The sequence below is a fragment of the Narcine bancroftii genome, chromosome 7 (genome assembly GCF_036971445.1).
Source record: "Narcine bancroftii isolate sNarBan1 chromosome 7, sNarBan1.hap1, whole genome shotgun sequence".
NCBI classification, from domain to species: Eukaryota; Metazoa; Chordata; class Chondrichthyes; order Torpediniformes; family Narcinidae; genus Narcine; species Narcine bancroftii.
The window spans coordinates 192,869,907-192,895,605 of NC_091475.1; the positions used below are offsets into that span (position 1 = coordinate 192,869,907).

General features: G+C 45.4%; 1 protein-coding gene across 6 annotated transcripts in view; it reads left to right on the top strand.

The window, feature by feature from the left end:
• Positions 1 to 7,363: 7,363 nt before the first annotated feature.
• Positions 7,364 to 25,699, top strand: part of LOC138739553 (CRACD-like protein) — a 138,604-nt gene continuing 120,268 nt past the window's right edge. For all 6 annotated transcript variants that reach the window (XM_069891853.1, XM_069891856.1, XM_069891854.1 and 3 more), the window contains exon 1: positions 7,364 to 7,612. The gene's annotated coding sequence lies outside the window, so the exon portion shown is untranslated. The remainder of the gene's footprint in view (positions 7,613 to 25,699) is intronic.

A 25,699-nucleotide genomic window follows, 5' to 3' on the forward strand; every position in this document is an offset into this window, starting at 1 on the left:
TGGTTATTGTCATGTATACTACAATACAAGTGAAAAGCGTTTTCTGTGCTATCCAGGCAAGTCAACCCACACTTATGTACAGCAGGTAATGGAATAATAAAACAAAAGTGCAATCTGTCGTGTTCAAGTAAGTGAAACAATGTAGGCTTGAGTGCTACAAAGATAAGGTGCAGGGTGCAGAGGAAGGTGTAGTTAAATCTGTGCAAGGGCATTGTCTTTTCTCAGTGAGATTTCTATATGAGAGTCTGTTGACAGCAAGGAAGTCCTCGAATCTGGAGATTTGTGGTTTGAAGCTTGTGTATCTTCTGCTGAACAAAAGTTGGGGGTCGGGGGGGGGGGGGGGGGGTGTCAGAAGAGAGTGTGACTGAGGTGGGACAGGTTGCTTTCCTGAGACAGCAGGCAGAGTAGATGGAGGGAGTTGTTTGTGCAATGGCCTGAGCTGTGTTCAGAACTCTTTGCAATTGCTTTCAGCCTTGGGCAGAGGAGTTTCCTCACCAAGCTCTGATGTGTCCAGACTGGAAATTACCCCGCCAACCCAGTTTTAACATGAGAAACTGCAGTTTACATTGCTGGGTACAAATGAAGGCCCTTCTCCAAAGCCTCATCATCTGAGATTGACTAATTATTTTTTTTAAGCAGTAGTCCTCTGCAAAAGTTTCTTTCTAGTTTTGGAAGCTATTCAGGTGAGTGTTAAGTAGATAAAACTACAATGTTGTGGTGCGCTGTTAGCCAGAATCAGGCACACACAAGGTAAGACTACAACAGGCTTTAATCCACAAAGACTTCCAGAGAGCCAAGCTGGCTGTGACTGCAGCAACTCTAAGTGAGGCCTTGGGAGGTTGGCGCAGGCTTATATCCTGGAGGGTGATTGACACCCGACCGGGTGGGGCTTGATCCATTCAGGCCGACTGATTGACAGCCGGCCAGGTGTTGTCCTGTCCCCTTACACTCCTGCAGGTACAGAGGTTGACCCCTGCAGTGGGCCAGTGGTGTACCACCACAAATGTCCTGAAGTAGGAAATGCATGAGGTACTGCAGATCCAAAAACCAATCTGCTGGAGGAAGCCAGTCGGTGGAGCAGTACTAATTTCAGGCCGGAACCTTTCATCAAGACCCTCTTAATGAAAAGTTCCAACCTGAAATATCAAGGTTTTTTTCCTCGCATTTATGCTGTTCAACCTGTTGAGTTCCTAAGTATACATGGGTGTGAAGTGTGCGCACAAACTGGCCTTTGATACCAGACTAAAAATAATTGGGAAGTGGAGGGACAGGGTGAATGAATAAGCAATGGATTTAATCTAGGTGACTCATGTGGAGTTAAATGGCAGCAACAGGATCAATGGACCTCAAACACTGTTTCAAAATTGTAAGATTCTGTGGTAACACCCTGGCCTGGTTGTGAAGCTTTGCTTAAAACACACACCTAACTGTTGAATTACATTTGGTTAGAAGCCCTTTGAATCCCAACCATTAACAAACTTGGCAACATAAAGCCTTTAAGTTTGTAACAGAGCTTGGGGAATGTTGCATATTAATTTAAAAATGTAAAATGTTCAGTGATATCTTAGAGTAAACGATTGTGGCTCAGATCTGTACACCGCTTCTTGCTCACTGCTAGACTTCAATGTTAAATATCAGTACAAATGCCTCTCGCATACTGGCCTGGTAACTTGTTCTTGCCTCTCACAACTTCAAAGATGGGAACACTTTGATCTGTTAATAAATATCTGCTCTGATCACATTCTTACCTGGTATGTGCACAAGGCTGATTGCTAAAATGGATTATGCCTAGCCTTCCAGTTATGATCTTGCACAGATACTGATCAACTACAAAATTAAAATGCAGAATTCAAAGAGATATGTGAAAAGAAAGTACAGCAAATAGATAGTTTCAATCCTGCCTACAAACACAATTGAAAATACACCATGTAAGATTCCAAGATTCCTTTATTGTCTTATCTTTCTTCTTTTTCTTTGGCTTGGCTTCGCGGACGAAGATTTATGGAGGGGGTAAAAAGTCCACGTCAGCTGCAGGCTCGTTTGTGGCTGACAGGTCCGATGCGGGACAGGCAGACACGATTGCAGCGGTTGCAGGGGAAAATTGGTTGGTTGGGGTTGGGTGTTGGGTTTTTCCTCCTTTGCCTTTTGTCAGTGAGGTGGGCTCTGCGGTCTTCTTCAAAGGAGGTTGCTGCCCGCCAAACTGTGAGGGGCCAAGATGCACGATTTGAGGCGTTTTCAGCCCACTGGCGGTGGTCAATGTGGCAGGCACCAAGAGATTTCTTTAGGCAGTCCTTGTACCTCTTCTTTGGTGCACCTCTGTCACGGTGGCCAGTGGAGAGCTCGCCATATAACACGATCTTGGGAAGGCGATGGTCCTCCATTCTGGAGACGTGACCCATCCAGCGCAGCTGGATCTTCAGCAGCGTGGACTTATACCAACACATAAAATGTAATAATAAGCAAAATTTGTCAACTTCTGTGTGCACACAAAGAGGCACCACCAACAAAAAGAGGAATTAAAGAGTCCCTGCAGAGTTAGCAGGTGCCTGTGGTAAGAGGTGAAGGGGTATATTCTACAAGGGAGACAAAGAAAATGATTGAAGTACAGGCAAACCATACATATCCCATCGACCACTTCCATGTCACTGATTTCAAATGGCTTTTGTGCAAATTGGTGGGATGATGGGATGTACTGCGACAGTGAGGAAAATTGTGGTGAATTTTTTCCCATCTGAATTCATTTAAGAAAATATTACGTGCTGATAGATAAGAGACCACATGATTAATCTTCTAGAAAGCATTGCAATCTTCCTGGAAAACATTGTATGCTGTCTTGACTGTAAGTTGTTCAGGACAGATTGATAGCCTGTTTCCTACATTCTCATTATGGCTACACTTTCCATTAACCTCACTGTCACAGATGACATGTCATGTGCTTCAGGAGAAATAAGGGATGGAGGGAGATGCAGAGGAGCTCAGGTGCAATACCAGGGTCCAGACATGGAGGCAGTAGATTGGATTCAAAGTTGGCTTGATCATAGAAGACCAAAAGTGTTGGTGGAATGATCTACAATATATTATCATTTTGACAGAAATTTAGGCGGGCTGATAAGCAGGTTTAAAGATGACACAAAGATTGGCAGAGTTGTGGATAATGAGGAAAGGATCTAGGCCAATAGAGTCTAATCTGCATACAGTGAGTTGTTGCACTTTGGAAGGTCAAATGCGAAAGGAAAGCATGAAGTAAACAGAGAGCTTGGTTCATGTGGCAGTTAACACAACGCTATCACAGCGCCAGCGACCTGGGTTCAAATCCAGCGCTGTCTGCAAGGAGTTCCTATGTCTACGTGAGCTTCCTCCAGGAGCTCTGGTTTTCTCCCACCCTTCAAAAACCTATGGGGTTCGCAGGTTAATTGGTGTATTTGGGGAGCTCCAGCTCATGGGCTGGAAAGGTCTGCTATCATGTTGTATCTCTAAAATTTAAATTTAGACGTTCATACAGCACGGTAACAGGCCCTTCTGGGCTATGAGCTCATGCTGCCCAATTACACCCAATTGACCTACAACCCTTGTACGCTTTGAAGGGAGAGGAAACCGGACATCTGGAGGAAACCCAAGCACACTCAGGGAGAATGTATAAACTCCTTATAGTCAGTGCCTGATTAAAAAAATATTATATTAATATTAAATTAAATGGCAGGGCCATCAGGTGCATTGAATTACAGAGGGATTTTGGGGTGCAAGTCCATAGCTCCCTGAAAGTGATAGGATGGTCAAGATGGTCCATGGCATATTTGCTTTCATCCGTCAAGATGTTAAGTATAAAAGTCAGAAAGAAACGTCGCAACTGTATAAAACTTTGCTTTGGCCATGTGTGCAGTTATGGTTGCAGCATTACAAGAAGGCTTTGGAGAGGCTGCAGAAGAGGTTCCGCAAGATGCGGCCTGGATGAGAGGATAAGAGCGAAAGGGGAAGATTGGACAAAGGTGGGTTGTTTTCTCTGGAACATTGGAGGCTGAGGGATGACCCGATAAAAGCATTTAAAATGACGAGGCATCGCTAAGGGAGATGGTCTTTTTCCCAGGGTAGACACATCAGAGGACGTAGTTTTAAGGTGAGGGGGGGGGATTTTTTTAATGAATGGGAGGTGCATAGAACATAGGAGGTGATGGAATCAGATAAAATGGCAATGTTAAAGAAGCATTTAGACAGACATATGAATAGACGGGGAACAGGGGTAAACAGGATTAGTTTAATTTGCCATCATGGTTGGCAATGAGCTTGTACTAAACATGAGCCAATCTGATGTTTAATTTTAGGATCATTTTCATCACCTCATGAGCAAGCTGCTGTCTTTAAAAAAAAAAGTCGAAGGACATTCTTTTGTCTGCAGTGGACTTTTGGAATTTACCTTAATCCTTGCAAGGATGCATGCTATTTGGTCTATAACTCTTCCAAATTCCATCTTGAGAATTCCTAAAACATTGGCCATGAAATTTATCAACAAAGTATTTCCAGCACTAAAACTGTATTAATAAATTTGCTACTCATGTTTTAGAAAACTATTTTAAAATAAAATTGTTTGCACCTCTTTCAAAAAAAAAACAAGTGATGTCAGGCTGTGTAATACCGTTCTATTTCAGGGGCATTTAAATTTATAATAGGAGCAGGAGTTGGCCATCTGGCCCATCAATTGTGCTCTGCCATTTAATAAGATCCTGGCTGTGGACTCAACTCCACCTGCCTGCCTTTCGCCCTTCACTCTTATCCCCATACTATGGAAAAATCTATCAAGCTGTGCCTTAAATTTATTTAAAAAGACAGCCTCTACTGGGAATAGGAGCAGAGTTCCCCTCAAACTTGCTCCGCTCTTCAGGAAGGTCATGGGCTCAACTCTTCTTCCGCACCAGATCCCCATCAGCCTCATTTCCTCGATCTTTGCTATGTTCTCTATCTCCACCTTAAAGGTATCAAATGATTTGCCCCCCACGCCCTTGGGGGAGATCGTTCCAAAGTTTCACCTGCTGGGAAAAGATTTTTTTTGCACCTCAGCGTTAAATGACGGGCCCCTTCCTTTGTCGCTGGGTCCCCTTATTTGTGACTCTCCCATTGGTTACACCCCCCCCCATGGGATCTTGAATGTTTGATTAAAGTCATCCTTCATTCTTCTGAACTCTATGGAATGCAACCCCAGCCTCATCTTTATTGGGCAACCCTCTCATCCCAGGAACCCTGGTGAATCTTCTGTTTCAAATGCTGTTCTATCCTGCCTAAGGCACTGTGCAGCCATCTAGCCCAGTTACACCTGAGTTGAAATCCAATGAGTTGGAACAATTTCTTCATCAAATCTACTTCTTTTTCACCAAGAAACAGAATGGCTCAGTAAATGTTGAAGGTTTTTTTTATTTATGAGGTAACTGCATGGATATTGAAACATGGAAAGGCTGACAGTAATTGTTTTGCTCTAAATATCTTAGTGTGATTGTAGTGTATTATAAATTAGGATGTGTCTGAATGATTCAACCTTACTGCTTCTGGCCTGACACCTCAGAGCCTAAAAAATGCAAATTAAAAATGTTTGGAAACGAGAAGTGAATGAGCATCAACAGAGCACAGAGAGACTGGTCTGAATTGAGCAGAGGTCAGTGTGAGTTGATCTGCCTGGATTCATTTTCATCATAAGGGAGGGAAAAATTATTGGCTGTGTTTAGTTGGTCATCAAAGTTTGTTATATTTAGCAGGCGCAGTAAATATAAACAGGAACCGATCTGAAACTGGTCTCTAACAGAAAAGAGCGATTTCCATTCTGTGAATGGAATATGAAAGGGGAATTCCTCCACCTCTCCCCACCTTGGCCACATGTTATTCCAATTCACTGGCTGCTCAGAAGAGGCTTATTGTTAATAGACTGCAGTGGAGGGGGCTTCATTGTGTTCAGTTGTGCAGTTCCAAACCAAATGGTGGTAACTGTGCCTCCGAAGGGGAAAATGCTCCATACGTCAAGTCGACTGGCTCAGGAGCTCGAGAGAAGTCCAAACAAAATCTTTATTTGAAATCAGTTTTTGCACCAAAACAATATTGAAACAAAAGAAGTGTGTTTTACATTTGCGATCATACAAATTCCACATTTAATATTTTCCAATACCATTGAAGTCAGATACTGCACTGAGCATTTACATGGATCAACAGCACATACAGTTTACATCATTTTAAAGAGAACAAAGGCCCTGGAAGCCATCCACAGTTCTTACTAAATATCTAATTTACATAGATGAGGCCAATAACAGCACCCTTTTGTCATATGTGCAATTAAATATGGGCAAACATTCATGATTTGAATCCTTTTTAATTAGACTTTTTGCAGGCCCAATTGTACAATCACATCACACCTTTTATTTCTGGTAAACGAGCGTCTGGTTGGAAATATCACTCCAGCATGCAATGCTGATCTTGTTTTACCCATTCGCCCATGTGAAGGCAGCCTGTTCTATTTTTTTTTTAAAAAAGCCACTCCTTTGTGTTGGTTCTGCCAACAGCATCTGAGAAAATGTTCTGCTCGATATGCCTCTCTTGCGTTTTGAGGCTGGAGAGAGGGAGATGGATGGGATAAAGAATAATTGCGAGCCTGTCCGAAGTTCATGGCCACAGAGTGACACTATTAAGGCACTAATTGAAAAGAAAGACTTGATGTGTTTGTCACTGCTGCGGGCTGGAAGGAAACAGCTTGTCTGTGATGGAGATCCCATGGGAGCTTGAATCAGGATCCCCCCCACCCCCCCCCCCCCAGCACAACCCATGCTTCGCAACATCTGCACTGAGTGGTCCGAAAAAAAACTTTACAGCTGTTGCCAGTTCTCTTCAATGCAAATCGGCAGTCCCGGGTCACAGCAAACTTAGCGAAGAATTCAGGTCAGGACCCCCCCCCCTCCCATCCCCCTCCCCACCCCCCTCCCATCCCCCTCCCCACCCCCCTCCCATCCCCCTCCCCACCCCCTCCCATCCCCCTCCCCACCCCCCTCCCATCCCCCTCCCCACCCCCCTCCCATCCCCCTCCCCACCCCCCTCCCATCCCCCTCCCCACCCCCCTCCCACCCCCCTCCCATCCCCCTCCCCACCCCCCTCCCATCCCCCTCCCCACCCCCCTCCCATCCCCCTCCCATCCCCCTCCCCACCCCCCTCCCATCCCCCTCCCCACCCCCCTCCCATCCCCCTCCCCACCCCCCTCCCATCCCCCTCCCCACCCCCTCCCATCCCCCTCCCCACCCCCTCCCATCCCCCTCCCATCCCCCTCCCCCATCCCCCCTCCCCACCCCCCCACCCCCCCACCCCCGTTTCCTAGCAACACTCGGACGAGTCACAGTCTTTCCCTCCTGACTGTATCGAGCCAGCGGCAGGAATGGGATCATTGGGTGCGGGCGCTGCGGCGGGGAGCGGAACGGCGCGCGGCCACTTCCCCGGACCCGGAGTTGCGACTTGGGGGGCATCGTCCGAGGCACGGCGCTGATCCGCTGCTTTCCGCTGGAGAGCGGCGGGAGGAGGAGGAGGAGGAGGGAGGGGGCTTCGTTCTGCCGGCCGGCGTGTGGATCGAACCGAAGCCGACCGTTCCAAGCTGGTAAGGGGAGACGTCGCTATGTATCGGATGCCCGATAAATCCGCTTTAGTCAATGCATCGGGAGGCAGGTGCTATTGGGTGATGGGCGATGAAGTTTGAAAGTTTAATGCTGGAAGCGATTCTGTGCTGACTCTGGGACCGAACTCGCGCTGTTGGGCTCAACGGGACGGGGTCGAGGGGAACAAAGAAGCCGGCCATCGTCCCATTCGTGGGGCAGCAGCAGGCGAACGACGGGCTCTTCCCAGCTGCTCGATTCCCCCACCAGACATTGAACTCCAGATTGGCTTCATATTGGAATTTTCCTCCTGATTCCCCCTGCTTTGCACACACCACTCTTTTGTCTAAGTTGTTAGAGGATTATCTGATCCTAAAACCATAAATATCTAAGGCTATCAACTTGAATGTTATTGTTTAAGGGAGCCTAACCTTAAATGTTGCCCCTCTACAGATGCTGCCTGACCCACTGAGCCCCTCCATTGTTTGCGCCAGGCTCCAGCATCTACAGTTTATATGTGTGTGTGTGTCTTTTATTTGATCTGACATGCCCTTCGAGCATGTTTAGAGTATCAAGGGCTCCAGGAGGTACGCCAGCTGATGAGGCCACAGTGCTCCCAAACCACAGCCAAGGCAGTTGAGAGAGGGGGCTGTTCTTGACAAAGGGTTCGACCTCTGAACAGGGATGTAGAAAAGAAATGGTCCTAAACTGCAACAGTAATACTTCAAAGATTGCAATTCTGGGAGGAAAATCAAGCAGTTCTAAATAAACTGGCAGTTTAAGGGAAGCAAAAGTTAAGTGACATAAAAACCAAAAAGTAATCAGGTTCCCGGAGTTGACCAAGAATGTCTGCAGATGCTGGGATCAAATGCAACACATAAACATTGCTGGAGAAACTCAGCAGGCCATGTAGCATCCATAGGGAGTAAAGGGGAAGTAATGTTTTTGGGCCGAGGCCCAGTGGCAGATTAACTATCACCCTGGCCACTAGGCTGAGCTTTAGTAAGGCTCTCCTGGCCACTCGGCTGAGCTTTAGTAAGGCTCTCCTGGCCACTCGGCTGAGCTTTAGTAAGGCTCTCCTGGCCACTCGGCTGAGCTTTAGTAAGGCTCTCCTGGCCACTCGGCTGAGCTTTAGTAAGGCTCTCCTGGCCACTCGGCTGAGCTTTAGTAAGGCTCTCCTGGCCACTCGGCTGAGCTTTAGTAAGGCTCTCCTGGCCACTCGGCTGAGCTTTAGTAAGGCTCTCCTGGCCACTCGGCTGAGCTTTAGTAAGGCTCTCCTGGCCACTCGGCTGAGCTTTAGTAAGGCTCTCCTGGCCACTCGGCAGAGCTTTAGTAAGGCTCTCCTGGCCACTAGGCTGAGCTTTAGTAAGGCTCTCCTGGCCACTAGGCTGAGCTTTAGTAAGGCTCTCCTGGCCACTAGGCTGAGCTTTAGTAAGGCTCTCCTGGCCACTAGGCTGAGCTTTAGTAAGGCTCTCCTGGCCACTAGGCTGAGCTTTAGTAAGGCTCTCCCGGTCCTTGCCCACCTTCCCCATTGATTAGAATAAAGTGACATTCAGTTACGTTAAATAACATATCGCTGAACTCTGTAGAATGTATCGCATGTATAAGCAAGAATTTTAATTGTGGCAACAACCCTTCCCAGAAGTGCTTTCATGTAATTGTGTTCTGACTGGTATTGTCGAGCAATCGAGCATGGTCTTCACTTGAAAACAATTTGTGGTTAAAACAGAATGCCCTACCTGTGCTTGGAGAATAGCACGACCAACTTCTAATTTTCTCATAAAACATGGACTTACTTAAGTAACGTCTCTGTTTACCATCATATTTTATAGATTTCACACTCCTGGCATTCATGTTCCAACAGGCTTTGGTCCCTGTCTTTAACCAGTAGAGGCACATGTTAACGCCAACTCGTGGCGTAATAACGTCGTCATGGTAATCACAATCTTGCAGCTGCCGTACGAAGTCCTAAAAGTATTACTTCTAAATATTTATATGTTTGGAGCCTAATTTAGAAAACGAAATAGTATTTGTAATATTCCAGATATGAAAAAATATACATGCAAAAAGTACTGAAATATCATCCAAAATACTTACGTGTACACTCAATTAAACCATTTTTCTTTTACTCTTGCCCGCCCCCCCCACCTTTCCGGACCCCTAGACTTAAACCTACTCAGCTGAATGGTTATTCTGCCACTACCTGGGCCATTTGCCTGGTAAAAGAAAAAAAACGGGCAGACTCCTGAATAAAAACGTAGGGAAATGGGGGAAGAGGATAGGAAAGAGAAAGGCTAATGGGTGAAAGGATAGAAAAGGTGAGACTTGATAGAGGAAGAGGGCTGAGGTTACCTCTCTGCTAGGAGAAGGAATGGGAATAGGGTGGGGAGCTGGAGGAGACAGAGGGATGGGGAAAGAGAGAGACTTGGGGAGGGGGTTAACAGAAACGGGAGAAGTCGATGTTTAATGCTATCTGGTTGGAGACTGCCATGACGGAATAAAAGGTGTGTCCTCCAGTTTGCAGCGGCCTCGATTTGGCAGTGCATGAGGCTGTGGATAGACATGTCCATGTGGCAAAGGTGTATGGAATTAAAATGGTTAACCGCTGGGGTAGTCCTTGCTGTAGCAGTGGACTGAGCGAAGGAGCTCAGTGAAATGGCTTCCCAGTCTCCCTGATAATAGAGGAGGCCACATCGGGAGCATTGGATGCTGTAAATGACCGTGAAAGGCAAGGTATTTGTCTAAAGTTAAATCTCAGTGCTAAGGCAATTGGCTATAATTAAGGCACAGCAGTTAGAAATTTTCCTAGACCTTAATGGTTCACTCACAACATTTGTTTGAATGTTTAGTCGATATCCTTTGGGTCAATTTGACAGGCATGTGGACTTGGTGCAGAGCGTCTGAAGGTGTGCAGTAGTGAATTTTGGATGGCAATTTACTGGAGATGATATTTGAATGGAGATGCAAGAGGTTACTATCTGTTAAGGGATGGTAACTGATGGTTAGCTGCTCTCACAATAATGAACCACAGCTCCTGCTTTTAAATATGCAGGAGCTTCAACATGGTCTGGTCCTCCCTGGGGGCAATTACCTCAAATTATTAGCATAGATTTTGTCAGGAGATTTTTTTTCTTGATGGTTCGATCTAATAAGCCATCCTGAAAGAGTGCAATTACTGTGTGATGAAGGAAATAGCCCTGCCATGTTCACAATGTAACTATAACATAAAAACCAAAGGCAAACTTTCCCCCACCCCCACCCCTGTATTAAATCAACCTCTTTCCACATGGGCAGACAGTAAAGAGATTATTTTTCCAGTGAGATTGGAGAGGGATGACTTCTAACTTGACTGAAGCTGTTATTCTCTCAAAGGTTGAATGGCAAAGTTTGCACCACTGAATAAAAGGATGCAATTTTTCCCTTTTACCAGGGAAACGAAGACCAAAATATGTAATTTGCAAGGAACACTGATCTTAGAGCTGCCAAGGTTAATCCAGAGCCCCTTTTATGGTGCATTAAAGATGGCCAAAGGTTTAAAAAAAAGTGAATTTATCTTTTATGGTGACGGCCTATAATGTGGATCCAGTGTTGCCTTTATGGAGAGCGGAGTCGGGAGTCATCTTGCGGATCTGAGGGAGGCAGGGCGAATGGTGTAGTGGCGCTGCCTGTCACCGTGGTGACAAATATACGTGCCGGCAAGTGAAAAATTAATATAGACATTCCCTCCCATCCAAAATAACAAAAAACTTTAGCCATCACACGTATGAATAATGATCGTTTGGAGACAAATCACAGTTGCTATTGCCCTGTATCTGAACACACTGAGCACTTTAAGATTTGTGCTTGAGTCATGGGCGGACACTGTCATCAGGCCTCCCCTTGCAGGAGCTTTCAGCGACATTCGTTTTATGGAGGAGGTGAGTGACTACGCTCCACCTTTAAGTGTACCCCTAGAGGATGAAAGCAGGAGCGTATTCCAGCAATCCATCCGCCTTTGAATCTTTTATGGAGGTAAGTACAGCGATGTCAAGGTGGAGAATCTCTGTCTTTGCATTTGCCTTTTTTCCTCCATAAAAAGGCCTTTTGGCATTGCACAGCAGCCACATACGATGTGACTGTACAATCGGTTGGAGTCTTTCATTCAGGCACCTGCCTGCTTTTTTTTTGTTCCTACTTTGAAGAAGGGCTCCGGCCCAAAATATTCTTTAGGTATCTTTGCCATAAAGAACACTGCTGACCTGCTGAGTTTCTCCAGTGCATTTGTGTATTCAACTATATTCATAGTGTCTCCTGACTGTCTTGTTTATGAGCCAGAGGGGAATTGTGCAGGTGATGAGGTGAAGGTTGGACAACCGGAGTGAGACAAGCAGCCAGGGTTTTGTTTGCATTTCTCAGGTGTTCTACTGACTCATTCAAATTCGTCTTTTTATTTAGTGGATCATCTGGTTTTCAGTCAGGGAGAGTTGGGCGGAGATTGGGGCCTGGTTGGTTTCTGCTGGTTGTCTCCGTTTCCTCCCACATTCCAAAGACATGCAAGCTGGTTGGTTAATTGGCCACTCTAGACTGCCCCGTGGTTGAATCTGGGGGAGGATGTTGAGAATGTGGGGGGAATAAAACAGCATTCATGTAGGACTGGTGCCAATGGTGGTCTGCACTGTGGATCAAAGAGCCTTGTTTCCATGCTGTATGGCTGTGACTCTGAGACTGACCCAGAAATGGCATTGCAGACAAAGCACATTTTTATTCTGCGTCTTAATTCATGCTGCACTGAAATACACAGCACCTAAAAAGCAGACAGGCGCCTAAATAAAATTTTGGGGGAGGGGCAGGGCAAGGAGCACAGGGCCAGAGGTTGATATGGGTGGGAGGGCGCAAGAGCAAAAAGCTTTCCACCCCCTTCCTTCCCTATCTCCTTCTCTTCCCCATGCACATGACTCCTTTCCTCCAGATCTCCACCCCTTTCACTCATTCAGAGAGCTATCTCCCTTCCCCCATCACTTCCCAACTTTTTTCTCTTCTGCCCTCCCACCCATATCCACCCGTGGGCTTTTAATGTGATTGATAGTACTCAGAGACTTGTGAGGAGCACGCTTTTATTAGCTTACAACTAATCGCCGGTATCTATAATAGTCTTCAGGTAAATCGGAGGTAAGGCGGGAAAACAGGGTTTATAGCGGGATAGACGGGGCAGGGCCAAGAGGAGGGGTCGGCCATCTAATCTATACAGCGTTACTTGGCAAGAGGACCCCAAAACCCAGCAGCATTAGATATTCACCAAGGCAAATGGTTACTTAAACAAAAGTTGCTTTTAATTATCTTTAAACATGAAAACAGGATCAAACCTTAATTTATCACTATTAATTTACTTAACCTAACTTAACCCCCTTCTAATTCTATGTGCATGTAATGTGTGTGTAATTTTAAAAAAGTTCTTTGGTTCATAGTCCAATCTCACTTCTCATTTCTCCAAGTTCACTGGTTGCAGGCAATTCTTATACTATGCACAGAATTTTAAAATTTATGAAGTTCACCAGGCTTTGGTGCTTGAAAGGTAAATGGTTACCGCTCAGGAAGATTCTTGTTGGTTTTCAAAGAGAGATTTGTTGTTCCTGGACACCCACAAAACTGATTCCTTTTAATCATCCACGTCTATGTCTTGCCGAAGAAACTTGCCCCATTAAGGCTTTCCAGATGATTCCTTTTTGTTTCTTATTTCAAGTGAAACATTAGGCAGCCAGTCCTCTTCTCTTGTATGGACCACAAAGGCTTTGACCAGACAGAACTAAGCACTCATAACCCATCTTCCAAATGGGGTTTTTTAATGAGCTTGCCAGCTTATCCTGTTCCAGTCCCAGATGCTGCTGACTGTAAACTGTAGAACTGAATCTCTCTCTCTCTCACTCACTCAGAGAAAAATCTGTTTGACTCCCTCTCTGCTTGCAAAAACCACATGATCCTCTTAGAACAGCAAGCAGCTCTCCCAGACAGCCTCCGATGAGTTCTTTCATCTGTCACTTTTCAAAACAACAATCCATTAATGAAGTCCCTTGGCCACTCTTCAACGTTTTTGCAAAGACTCTCGGAGCCAGCCTATTTGGCTTGAGCAGAGCTCCAGTATTTTGAATGAGATCTGTTTTGAAATGTTTGTATGTGACCTAACTAAAAAAAAATCCTGCCACACTTTATCTCCCAAAATCATATCTATATACAATAATACAGCATATTCTGTCACAATAGACAGTGCATTCCATTTCACTGCTGAGCCTGTGCTCCTTTCCCTGTCTATCCCCCCCTCCCCCCACCCTCCATTTTATGCACTAGCCTCTTTGATGAAGGCCTGAAACATTGGTTAATATCTTTATCTCCAGCATTTCTGTGTAAACTACAATCACAATGTCTTCAGACTTTCTTGTTTGATAGCATTTCCACATTCTTGCTCAAATTAGAAGCTCTGATCTCTGGTCTCACATCTCTGTAGTCTTGAGCCCTCTACCGAATCTCAGAAATGGTCATAAATGAGACACACTTGGGTTATTTGGGGATAAATGCTCTAAAAATTGGATTCAAACAAATATAATGTTAGGAAGACCAATTATACTTACAGGTTGGAAGAATTTAGGGGGAAACCATAATTTCAGGCGTGGCCAAAGTGGCAGCATTTGAACGCATGTCTTGCAAACAGTTTGATAAATTGGACATCTATACACAAAAATGGACCAAAAATCTAGGTTTTCTGAAAGGGGTGGGGTAGGGTGGAAGTTGTGGTGGAGCATATGAATGAACGGCTGGGTTTTTTTCTAAATAGACACATATGGATATTGATTTTTTTTGCTGCCGTGTTTGTTTCTGTTTTATGGATAAGTTTATGTTTTGTAACTTTAGGGTTTAGGGAAACTTGTTTTTCAAAGAACTTAATAAAATTTAAATAAAATAAAGAAATGGTTGTAAACTGCAACAACCTTTCTAAGTGCACACCTTTTGGTTAAGTGTAAAGAGAAAAGCAGGCAACATGAAAAGCAAAAAGAGAGAATAGAAAACAGGCAAATTCCAAAAGGTAGAAATACAGAAGAGGGGCAGTAACAGGGTACAAAATAATGAGATGAGAGTTTATTGTCCTGTACATGTACATACAGGGTACATATATACTGACGTTCTTGGAGCTACACAGGTGTGTAAAATATACTAACAAACAATAAATATAAATTAAATTACCACGCAAAAGAAAATTATGGTATATATAAAAGAATAGATCAATATTCACATGTGGCATTAATGTAAAAAAAAGTGATACAATAATAATGCGGTCAGATCTTTAGTGGGTGGCCCTACGATTAGAGTAGTTGGGGATGTTCAAGATTTAGGAACATAGGAAGTAGGAACAGGAGTAGGCTAAAAATGGCCCATCGGCCTGCTCCGCCATTCAGTACGATCATGGCTGATCTAATTTATGACCTAACCCCACCTACCTGCCTTCTCCCCATATCTCCTAATTCCTCTATCATGTAAAAATGTATCTAACCAAATTTTAAATATGTTTAATGAGGCAGCCTCAACCACTTCCCCGGTTAGAGAATTCCAAACATTCACTACTTTCTGGGAAAAACTATTTTTCCTCATCTCTGTCCTAAATCTACTCCCCCCGAATCTTGAGACTGTGTCCTCTCGTTTTAGTTTCCCCGGCCAGCTCAAAAAACCTTCCTACATCTATCCTATCCATACCCTTCATAATCCTATATGTTTCTATAAGATCTCCTCTCATTCTTCTGAACTTGAGCAAATACAATCCTAGATGATTTAATCTTTCATCATAAGTCAACCCCTTCATCCCAGGGATCAACCTAGTAAACCTCCTCTGGAGCGTCTCCAAAGCCAGTATATCCTTCCTCAAATATGGAGACCAGAACTGGACACAGTACTCCAGGTGCGGTCTCACCAGTACCTTATACAGTTGCAACATTACCTCCCTACTCCTGAATTCAATTCCTCTAGCGATGAAGGCCAAATTCCATTTGCCTTCTTAATAACCAGCTGCACCTGCAACCTAACTTTTTGCGATTCATGCACAAGCACTCCCAAGTCCCTCTGCACAACAGCATGCTGTAGTCTTTCACCCTTTAAATAATATTCAGCTGTTGATAGCTGTTGTTTAAAAACTGTTCTTCAGACTTGAGGTGCTGGACTTCAGACATCGTACCTTCTGCCTGAAGGGAACTACAAGAAGAAATTATGACGAGCATGGCGGGGACCCTTTACGTTTTTGCTTATACCTTGACGAAGGGCTCAAGCCCAAAACGTTGGCCATAGATCTTTATTTTTGCTACACAAAGTCTGCTATTTGACCACCTGCGTTTCTCCATCATTGAGCTTTTACTTTAATCACTGCGTCTGCAGACTCTCGTGTTTCACTCCACCCTTTACGATGGCTGCTTTCTTCAACGGGCAGGAATTCGGTGCACGTGATACACTTGGTTAGTTTTGCCACTTTGTCTGCATTTACTTCTGTTTATTTTAAGCCAAGTCAATGACATAATCAATTTAGGAACATCAGTACAAATCAAAATTGGTTCTAATTAATCCCATCTAATTCAATTAAGCAAGGGAGTTTGTGTCTGGTTCAGATTATGTAATTTAAAGGCACCATTCTGACACCATAGTGACCAGCACTGGGACCTGATCTTGGCATGCTGGCTTCTCATGGCTGTCATGAGAATTGAGAGCAGAATTGAGACTCCAGTGGACATTAAAATCATCTGTTTCTGCACTAATTAGATATAATTGACAATCTTGTTCAAAGAGGCGTGAAGCCATCAGCAAATTATAAAGACACATTTTACAATTCAAATTAATAATTTGTGCTGTGTGGTCTTGTTTGTACAACACACTTTTAGTAGCAAGATCTTTACAAATAAATACTTGAACTAATTGCAGACACTGTGACAGGCAGAACAATTACTGTCCAATCATGCACCCACATGGACGTTTGGTTTTCTGTAGCCTTGTACTCACTTCAAATTTGCCAATGACCCCACGGTTGTTGGCAGAATCACAGACGGCAATGAGGAAGTGTACAGGAGGGAGAGAGGTCCGCTCGTTGTGGTGTCACAACAACATTAGGAAAACCAAGGAGGAAGTCAGGAGAACATGATCCAGCTCTCATCGAGGGCTTAGTAGTGGAGAGGGTAAAAAACGTCAAATTCTTGGGTGTCAACATCTCTGAGGATCTGTTCTGGAGCCTCCATGTTTTTTTTGAAAATGGGAGGGCATTTATTGAAAGTTTAAAACAACTCAAATTCCCTTTTTAAGGCAAAACAGACAGGAACTTCTACGACACAAACAAAAAAAAAGTTGCCCGTAAAATGTGTGTGTGTCTCCACCATGCAGGGTTGTGGAGGGGGAGGGGGGAGGGATGGTGGAGGGGAGTTGACTGCAGCCCTCAGGGTATGGAGCAGAGGGGATTGGAGGGTGGCCATGGGAGGGGGGGGCAGGACACTGGGATGGTCCCATTCCCTTTCTCTAGTCTCCCCCTACCCTCTTTCCCACCACCACCAGTGCCTGCCACCCACCACCTTTACCTGGCCCACCCCCTCTCTCCCCATCTGATAGCAAAAGCTTTTTTAAGTATGTGAAGAGGAAGAAATTGGCTCGGTCTAAAATTGGCCCTTTGAAAATGGGCAAGGGTGAAATTATTACCAGAAACAAGGAGATGGCAGAGGAATTTAACAAATATTTTGCAACTGTCTTCACCAAGGAGGATATAGGTTATAGTCAGTTAGGGGGTAGTGGTCATGCGGTACCAAGAGACTTGGGGAACTTTACTGGGGAGGTAGGGGATCTATTGGATATCCGGATCCAGAAGCAGGAGGTTATGAGTAAATTGTTGGGACTGAGGGCTGATAAATCCCCAAGGCCTGATGGGCTGCATCCTAGGGTGCTTAAAGAGGTGGCTATGGAAATTGTGGAGGCACTGGTCGACATTTTCCAAAGTTCCATAGATTCTGGGGAGGTCCCTGAGGATTGGAGAGTGGCTGATGTGGTGCCGCTTTTTAAGAAAGGAGGGAGGGAGAAAACGGGAAATTATAGACCGGTTAGCCTGACATCAGTGGTGGGGAAGATATTGGAATCTATCATAAAAGGAGAAATAGCAGAACACTTAGTCAGTAATAATAGTATAAGGGTAAGTCATGCTTGACTAACCTTCTGGAATTTTTTGAGGATGTGACAAAGAGGGTGGACTCGGGAGAGCCAGTGGATGTGGTGTATTTGGACTTCCAGAAGGCCTTTGATAAGGTACCGCACGGGAGTCTAGTGGGCAAGATCAGGGAGCATGGTATTGGAGGTAAGGTGCTGACATGGATAGGAAATTGGTTAAGAGATAGGAAACAAAGGGTTGGAGTGAATGGGTCTTTTTCAGAATGGCAGGATGTGACGAGTGGAGTGCCTCAGGGATCGGTGTTGGGTCCTCAGTTGTTTGTAATTTATGATAATGATTTGGATGAGGGGATTGTGAATAACATGAGCAAATTTGCAGATGACACTAAACTGGGTGGCGGTGTGAGGAGGATGTAAGGAAAATGCAGAGGGACTTGGACAGGCTGGAGGAGTGGGTGGCTAAATGGAAGATGAATTTCAATGTGAACAAATGTGAGGTTATTCATTTTGGGGGAAGTAATAGGAAAGCTGAGTATTATTTAAATGGAGACAAGCTAGGGAGTGGGGAAGTGCAAATGGATCTGGGTGTACTTGTTCACCGGTCACTGAAGGCTAGCATGCAGGTTCAGAAAGCTGTGAAGAAGGCAAATGGAATGTTGGCTTTCATAAAGAGGGGATTGGAGTATAGGAACAGACGCCCTTCTGCAGTTGTACAGGGCCCTGGTGAGACCCCACCTGGAGTATTGCATCCAGTTCTGGTCTCCAATTTGAGGAAGGACATACTAGCTATAGAGGGTGTGCAGCGCAGATTTACAAGGTTAGTTCCAGGGATGGCAGGGTTGTCATATGCAGCAAGGCTAGAAAAACTGGACTTGTATCCATTGAAGTTTAGAAGGATGAGGGGGGACATGATTGAGGTATACAAAATCATCAGGGGGATAGACAAGGTGAAGTCTGATTACTTGTTCCCAATGATGGGGGAGACGAGGACTAGAGGGCATAGTTTAAGAATACAGGGTAGGCCCTTTAGGACGGAGATGAGAAAGCATTTTTTTACCCAGAGAAGTGTGAATCTGTGGAATGCTCTGCCACAGAGGGTGGTAGAGGCGGATTCGCTGACTATGTTCAAAAGAGAGTTAGATAAGACTCTTGTGGGTAACGGAGTTAAGGGTTATGGGGATAAGGCTGGAAAGGTGTACTGATGGTAATGATCAGCCATGATCTAAAATGGCGGTGCTGGCCCGACGGGCCAAATGGCCTACTCCAGCTCCTATTGTCTATTGTCTATTGTCATCTTCCCCAGCCCCTCCCTTCTCTGCCCTCACCTCATCTCCCCTCCTCCCTCCTCCCCTCTCTCTCCACCTCCCCTTCTCTCCCCTTCCCTCTCTCTGTTCCCTCCCCTTCCCTCCTCTCTCTCCCCTTCCCTCCTCCTCTCTCTCCCCCTTCCCTTCCCTCCCCTTTCTCTCCCCCTCCTCTACCCCTTCCCCCTCCACTCCCCCCTCCTCCCCTCCCTCTCTCTCCCCTTCTCTCTCACCTCTCTCCCCCTCCCCCTCTCCCCTCCTCCTCTCTCCCCTCCTCCTCTCTCCCCTCCCCCTCTCTCCCCTCCCCCTCTCTCCCCTCCCCCTCTCTCCCCTCCCCCTCTCTCCCCTCCCCCTCTCTCCCCTCCCCCTCTCTCCCCTCCCCCTCTCTCCCCTCCCCCTCTCTCCCCTCCCCCTCTCTCCCCTCCCCTCCTCTCCCCTCCCCTCCTCTCTCCCTCCCTTCACCTCCTCTCCCTCTCCCCCTCCCTTTCCCTTCTGCCCCGCCCTGCCTTTCCCCTCCCTCTTCCCTGCCACCGCTTCCTGCCTGAGTGTCTTTAAGCACACCCCGCCCGCCGAGCGCCAGTTGGGGCGCGGCGGCCGGTGTGTTCGTTGGGTTCCTCTCCGCTCTGTGTTTTTCGGTTTGCCCCGCCCTCGTCCTCACCATGAGCACAGCGTGGCAGGCCTATATCGACAAGCTGATTAACCTGCCCGAGTGCCAGGACGTGGCCATCTGCGGCATCAAACCCGTCTCCCTCTGGGCCTCCTTCCAGGATGGCGACTTCAAGCTGGAGCCTCTATGTTGATGCAATCAGGAAGAAAGCTTGCCAGCGGCTATACTTTGTGAGGTGTTTGAGGAGATTCAGAATGTCATCAAAGTTTCTCAAAAACTTCTTCAGGAGTACTGGGGAGAGCATTCTGGCTGGTGGCACCATTGTCTGGTATGGAGGTGCCAATGTTCAGGACAAGAAAAAACTCCAGAGGGTTGTTAACTCGGGCTGCAATATCACGGGCACCAGATTCCACCCCATTGAGAACATCTGCAAAGGTGGTGTCTTATGAAACACCCCCACCATCCAGGCCATGCCCCCTTCACTCTGCTACCATTGGGGAAAAAGGTACAGGAGCCTAAAGACGAGCACTCAGCGGCACAAGGACAGCTTCTTCCCTGCTGCCACCAGATTCCTGAATGATCAATGAACCAAAGACTCTGCCTAACTTTGATTTTTTTCAAGCACTATTTTTATTTTTTTTGTAAGATGGTTTATATGAATGTTTGCACTGTGAACGCTGCCGCAAAACAACAAATTTAGTGACTTGTTCATGACAATAAATTCTAATTCTGAATCTGAAAATATTGCCAAATGCTCTTCAGCTACCATTTGCCCCCATACAATGGGAAAGGTCTGCCAGCAGTGAGCAGGTAATGGTGCAGTCCGCAAGCAGCCCCTTGCTGTGGGGTTGCGCACAGTTTGTGAAATGCATCAGGCGTGCTTGTGTTTTAGCAATTAAAATTATTTCTATAATTTATATTTGCCATCATTAGAAATAATACTTCAGCTGAGAACAGTCAAAGGATATTCCAGCAATTTTGTATTTTCTCTTTCTTTTTCTTTGGCTTGGCTTCGCGGACGAAGATTTATGGAGGGGGTAAATGTGCACGTCAGCTGCAGGCTCGTTTGTGGCTGACAAGTCCGATGCGGGACAGGCAGACATGGTTGCAGCGGTTGCAGGGAAAAATTGGTTGGTTGGGGTTGGGTGTTGGGTTTTTCCTCCTTTGCCTTTTGTCAGTGAGGTGGGCTCTGCGGTCTTCTTCAAAGGAGGTTGCTGCCCGCCGAACTGTGAGGCGCCAAGATGCACGGTTTGAGGCGATATCAGCCCACTGGCGGTGGTTAATGTGGCAGGAACCAAGAGATTTCTTTAGGCAGTCCTTGTACCTCTAATGGTCAGCATAAAATTAAATCTTTCAGCTGCCAACATCCTTTTGCTGGGTTAGAAGAACCACAAGGGTGTGGGAAGTTTGTTAATGGGTAGAAACACACAGGAATTCTGGGGGAACTCAGCCAGTCTTGCAGGACGCGAAGATACATCACCGTCATTTTGGGGCCTGAGCCCTTCTTCAAGGTACTATATAGTTTTACCTGCTATGGACTCGGTAAGACTGGTTGAGTTCCTCCACCATTTCTGTGTGTTTACACTGCAAGCACAGCATCTGCAGACTTTCGTGTTTCACACTCTCATTACTGGGTAACCTGCTTCTGGGTAAATCAAAAGAACTGCAAGCACCTGAAATCTGATGTAAGAATAGAAAATGTGAGAAAGACTCAACAGGTCATCAGGTGGCATTATTGGAGAGAAACCGTAAACGTTCCAGGTCTCGGGCCCTTGAACTGCATTGGGAAAGAAGACCAGCTTAACCATTTGGCTTTCAAATTTATTTAATGGGTAGGGTTGAATAGAGGCTGACCGCTAGCATCTTCCACAACTATTGCACCAGTTGATAAGAACGGCTGCAGTGAATAAACTGAATGGAAGAAAAGTACTAATTAAGCTGCAGTGTTCACTCTTGCAGTGTTTTATTTCATGCTTGTGAATGAAGTTCATTAATAACTGATGAAATATTTTCTGTGACATCAACATGGGGATAGTAACCCACAGAATAACAGGTAAAGAAACTAGATCCTTCCAGAGGGGCAAGGGGGTGCTCTGCTTTCTTCCCACATCACCAAGATATGCCGAGGGCCAGGTTAGTTTGCCGCCATAAATAATCCTTGGTGTAGGTGGGTTTTGGGGGAAATGGAAAGAGTCAATGAGTGTGTGACATTGAACAGGTCACAGAGAATTACAAATGGGAGGGTGTCTTGGGTAAACTTATACCTCTCATTTTGTTCGTTTTAGATTGGTCACAGTGTTTGAGCTACAGAAAGAAAATAGACACACACACTGAGAGAAGTTCAGTTTATACAAATGTTTATTAGAAATTCAAAAGCTGATTTCAAACTACAATATGCAAGCCCTTCCCAACTATACTTATCAACGCTTGGACTGGTCCCAACTGCCGAAGCGAGGCAACGACTGCACACTTGTAGTAGTTTGTCAGGGCGCCGGTAGCAGCTTCTCCACCTCTCCCGACCGGGACGTTGGCTGGACTCTAGAAGTTCTTCTTCTTGCTGAGAGATGTTGCCACCTCTCGGAGAGTCTCAAACTTCAGCAGCGGGACCATGGCTTATATTACCCAAAACCTGCTTACCCAAGCACCTATTCCCAGCACAGCAAGAAAGATAAGCGAGCAAGCTAGCATGCTAGGCTTCTATTGAATAACATAATTTTCAGCTTATCACTTTGAATACAATGGTTTATTTTGCATCAAGGCTAGGCCTCTGACAGTCTGTGACCAAAACAAGCAGGAGGATTAAGTTCTTGGTACACAGATGTCCTTTCGTCAGATAACTGCATCTCTGGCCCCTCGGTGGAATTTAGCTTATGTCTGCTGATTCTAAAACACAAGCAGGTTCTCAGCCTTGCAGAACCCAAAGCTGCAAAAGTTAAAAAAAACATGATTTAAATCTTCCATTACAGAAGGCAATGTGGGGATTACTCTGAGGGTTCAGCATCTTGTGTGATTATATTTTCATGTTTTCTCAGTATTTGGCCTGACCTACTTGACCTAAAACAGTGGCTCTCCACCTTTTTTCCCCCACTCAGATGCTACCTGAAGTAATCCCTTACTCACCACAGAGCACACATGGCATAGGATTGCTTTTTAAGTGTGCTGTATTGTTCCAAGTATGTGCTATTAAATTCAGCAATTTCCCCCAGCCCATGCCAACCCAATGCTGTGCCCCTGTGGAAACAATGTAGATAGTTGAGCAAGCAGTGATAGTTTGAGGGCTTCAAGGTGAAGCAGTGTGACTGGTTGTGATGTTGCAGGAGTTCAGGTGGATGTCGGATGTGCGTGGCCATATCCCTTTTGAGGAAAAGGTGGCTGCAACTTCCCTGGACTGTCTCCAAGGAATACCCTCTGCTGGCAGCAACCCAGTTGGCCCTCCCCACTCTCCAGACATCCTTGGAAATGGACAAGGGAAACAGTGTGTGAGGGATAGCCGTAGGTGCTAGAGGACCCAGGTTTTGTCTGAGCCCCAAGGTCCTGGTAAATCACTGGAAGAGTTCTGTTCTCATTTCAAGCCTTCAGCCGCAACCTCCACTGCACTTCTTCCGGCACCACAAGGCTGAAGAGGGTGGTGACATCATCGCGGGATTGTGGCTATTTTGGGGATTCCCAGTTCTATCCCTATTGCCTCTGCTGGTTTGTCTGGAAAAATTGGTGTTTCACACATAATCTTGCAAGAGCAACCATTTTTGTTGTAATTTGGGGTGCATCCCACTCCATACAGAATTAGAGCACGTTTTAAGTAAATCTTTGTTTCATCTTTATTTATTTTGATAGTTTTCCTTTGCGGTATTTTTACTGCACAAACTTTCAGTGGGAAGCACTGTTCAAATGCCACAGTGGTTTCAGTGCACTAGAAGGGCTTTGTCAATCACCTGGCACTGGGCTAACCTGGTGCCTGGGAGTGAACAGATTATATTACTTTATCTTCATAGAATTCTTTTCACTTTTTCACTGATGTTAACTTGCAGAAAAACAGTGGAGAGCTCTTTCTCAACACGAAGCAAATAACCTCTTCCTCATCCCAGTTCAGCATGTGTAGTATTAATCACTGGTTTTGTGGAAGTGAACCGTGTGAATCTAGAACATGGAACAGAACAGGCCCTTTGGCCTTTAATATTCCTACCAAAAAAAAAAGTACTAAACCCTTCCTACCCCGTAACCTTCTATTTTACTTTCATCCATGTGCCTGTCTATGAGTTCTCTTAAATGTCCCTAATGTTTCAGCCTTCACCACCATCCCTGGCAAGGAATTCCAGGAACGCATAACTCTGTGTATTTTAAAAAAAACCCTGACGTCTCCCCTAAACTTTCCTCAATTTGTACAGATGAACTCTGGTGTTTGCTATTCCTGCCATGGGAAAAAGTCACTGGCTGTCCTCCTTATCTCTGCCTCTTAGAATCCTGTAAACCTCTATTAAGTCACCTCTTGACCTTCTTTGCTCCAAAGAGAAAAGTCCCAGCTCTGCTAACCTTGCCTCATAAGACTTGTTTCCCAATCCAGGCAACATCCTGGTAAATCTCCTCTGCACCCTCTCCATAGCTTTTTGGTAGGAATACATGTATATAGGTTGGCACAACATCGAGGACTGAAGGGCCTGTACTGTGCTGTGATGTTCTATGTAAGTCTGATTTAGCAGGGGATTTTACCAGTGTGTGTAGCCAACACTTAAAAGAGGGTTATTGCAGGGATAGAGAAAACAAATTATCTAAAAACAAATTGCTTGGAAATTCATTTTCAGAAACTTTCCAGTGCTCTCCCATTCAAAAGAAGATTATTACTAGAGTGAAACACAGTAGCAACGCTACTGTAGGAAGCAGTTCAGCCCATGTGGTTGACGTCTACACCCTGCTGCATGATCCCATCAACCCTCCTTCCCCCCATCCCCAACCATATTCCCAGTTTAACCCTCCCTTGCAACCTTCCTTAGTTTTTTTTCAGTGAAATGTGCCTGCACAAGTGGTTATTGACAACAGCCAAATAACTGTGTACGCTTGGGATGTAGGAGGAAACCAGCGTAGCCAGAGATAACCCACGCAGTCACAGGGAGAAGATACATATCTCATATATACACACACACTACACACAAACACACACACACACACACACACACACACACACCTGTGTTGTTTGGTATCTGACCAGGGACTTCCATGCTTGAGTTGTTCTTACTTCATATGATTCCAACTTTAGCCCTGCTCTCGTTCTCTGGTCACTCTCCAAATTCAAGCAACTGGCAAATAAGTAGGTAAAAAATATGAAAGTTTAAAATTGGCGCGCCTTGCCGTTAGTTCGCCAATCCATGCAACGCACAATCTCAAGCAACTGGAAAATGCACTTATCCAGCATTTACAAGTCCCCTTGGGTGCCGGAGTAACAAAAATGGCACCAAAGGTTGCTATCGCTTGCTTAAGTTTACCCTGTTGCATTTTGGATGTGGGTTGTCCCCATTTAACCTCGAACAACATCTGTTATTTGCTTAAATTCAGGCCTTAAATTCTTTGCAAGAATTGGACAGAGAGAAAAGACTGTCATTCAATGATATTAAAGAATGTATTTTTCTGAATCTAGTAATCGAGTAGTTACTCCATGTCCTAGATGTGTTTGTCTCTCTCGCTGTATTAAGATGACATCATGGAGCAGGTGGGAGGGTTAACACAGGCATTGAGGAATGGGAGTATGAATTCAGGGCAGTGGAAGAAAAAGCTGTGAGACAGTGACAGGTAATTTGCATAATGAGCCTTTCGCCGCTGAGAATCATTTCAATGCACGGGCATAAAGAGGCATTGAATAACAGTTTGCAACTTGAGCACAGTACACGTCGTGTTGGCATCTCCTTTAATTAGGCTAACTACTAACGGCATTTCCAGAAGAGCGGCATGCAGCTGGAAATATTCACATTGCAAATGAGCAATCTTTGTGAAATATCAGTGGCCCAAACGCAATTGGTTGCTTTCAAATACCTGCTCCTCAATTG